Raw genomic sequence first — 2,610 nt, forward strand, 5'->3', positions numbered from 1 at the left:
GATTTTGCTAGTTATATTGTTCATAATGTAGTACTGACTGAATAACACTGTTAAATAAAAACAAAACATATGTTGCCATCCAATGAAAAATAAAGGACTTTATTGGTAAACTATACCAACTGTCACATGAAATAGTCTATAAACATCATAATAATACATACACGCTATCAGTTTGTATTTGTTCGAAAATAGATGTACAATGATATAATGATATGTATTCTGTGAAATAGAATAATATATAATATCATACGAAAGAGTATAAGAGATAGAAACCAAATTGTCGGTTCTCTTTTCCCAGAAAAATAAAAATAGATTAATTAAAAATATATATTCATAACTTCAATTACAGAACAGTTTCAGGATGATTTACTGAAAGGCATTCGTTATTTGGATTAGAAGTTTTTAACTTTATAAAAAAAAAATATATATATATATATAAATGCATACATATTTATTTATATTAATATAGATATAGTAAAATAGATTATAACATTTAGTGGCGATTTGCATTTCGACCACTAGAGGTCAGAAGTTAGTTATTTTTTGCAGATACCTCTCCCTCACTCACACACACACACACACACACACACACACACACACCGATTTCCATACAAGTGGTGCATGAGATAGGCTGTCAGAAACACTCATTTGAAGATGTTCTCAGAGGCTAAGTCCATTTAAACGGCCCCATGCGAGAAACGATACCTAACGCGGACACCTAGAGTCGATCATCACGAATATCTCAAAAAGCCTATTGTTCAACTCAGAGCTTCATACTTTAAACACCAGTGCGTGAGATGCGTGTGGTTGTGTACCGAGTAACGTGGAGGTTATTTTGAACCACAAACACGAGGCCCACTTGAGCTCCGTGTCTCCGGGTGCTTCTGTCCCTGAGGAATGCTCCTCAGTGCGCTTTAAGTGCTCTTAAAGAGAGGGAGAGACAACGGCCAAAAACCTCCCCCAAACCCTCCTCTCTAAACCCCCCACCTGCTGTCGCTGAATCCCCGTTCGTCTGGACCGTGCTGAGTCGGTCTGTGTGTTTACCTTCCAATCATTTCAACCATTGAAGTCTATAAATACCTCCCATCAACTCATCCAGATCCCGATGAAATGGACACTAAACTCTCTGATGGGAGGACCGCTGAGAAGAGGATCCTCTGAGTTAAACACAGTCAGTCCACACACAACCGAATCAGGGAGAATCAACGCTTCTTTACTCAGGGAACTTATGTAGAAACATGAAAGAGAGAGAGAGAGAGAGAGAGGGGGGGGGGGGGGAGGACAGACAGGGACAGGGACAGAGAGAGACAGAGACAGAAAGATAGACAGGGACCTGGGGTCTGATTGGTGGAGTTGAAGTGAAACCTACCAGTGTTCTTACCGTATCCTGGTTACAGTCTGCTACCATAAAGACTGTGGGGGGTGGGCAGCATAAAGGGCTTTTAATTTTTAACAGAGGCTTAATTAAAAATGCTTTGTTGGCACGTCTCTCTCTCCACACCCTATCTCACCATCTCTCTCTCTCTCTCTTTCTCTCTCTCTACTCTCTCACTCTCTCCCTCTCCACCCTCTCTCACTATCTCTGTCTTTCTACTCCCCCGCCATTTCTGTGTGTGTGTGTGTGTGTGTGTGTGTGTGTGTGTGTGTGTCTCTCTCTCTCTCTCTCTCTCTCTCTCTCTCTCTCTCTCTCTCTCTCTCTCTCTCTCTCTCTCTCTCTCTCTCTCTCTCTCTCTCTCTCTCTCCTGTGTAAACCTTTAGATTTATCTCCCTCCAATCCTCCCTAACCTTTCGGTCAGATTAAACTTCAGCAGGTCCTTCTCCTGGAGATGAACGGGAGGCCAGCGGACAATGACGTCCTGTTGTTTGATGCTGTGTTTCTGGTAACCTGGTAACCTGACCGGGGTACCCCCACATCCACGTCAAATAAATGCAACCTGCTCGATTTATAGACCCCCAAACAAGAGAGGCCGTCCGCAACATCCATGTCGGCCTCCATATAGTGGACAGAGACCGTTATATGAGCACATTTAACTCAGCCCTAGGCCCTACTGACTATTAAACCAAATCACAGGTTCATATTTATAATAATAATAAATATGTTAACCTTATGTGTCATTCTTGCGTTGTAATTTCCCCAATAAAGACATTGTGTCTAAATAAAGGCATGCAGGCCTATTGGGATGGGGAGATGGGCCTATTGGCATTTTGTTAATCCAATTGCAAAGTTACACGCTCCTCCGGCACGTCTTTATGTCCATAAAGCGAACAGACACACAGAGGGGGTACGGTGACGAAGACACACACCGCGACCACACACTGTGTTGCCAGATTGGGGCAGTTTTCCCGCACCAATCTGGCAACCCTGACCACACACACCGATCACAATCTATGCTCCTCAATAAAGATGACGTAATGTGTACAGGAGCGGCCCATCCGGGGAGGGAGGGGGAGGGGTGCGCGGCAGAGCCCCGTCACCACGAGCGTCGGTTCCCCGCGGCAGGTGAGCGGCCGCCACCCCCCCGCGGTCCGGGCCGCAGTGGTACGGTCCACAGTCCGCGTCGGGCGGTTGCTGAGGCTCCCCAGTCGAGAAGAAACCGTCAGAGAGCCCAG

This window comes from Micromesistius poutassou (assembly GCF_964030765.1).
Source record: "Micromesistius poutassou genome assembly, chromosome: 10".
In the NCBI taxonomy this organism is placed as follows: domain Eukaryota; kingdom Metazoa; phylum Chordata; class Actinopteri; order Gadiformes; family Gadidae; genus Micromesistius; species Micromesistius poutassou.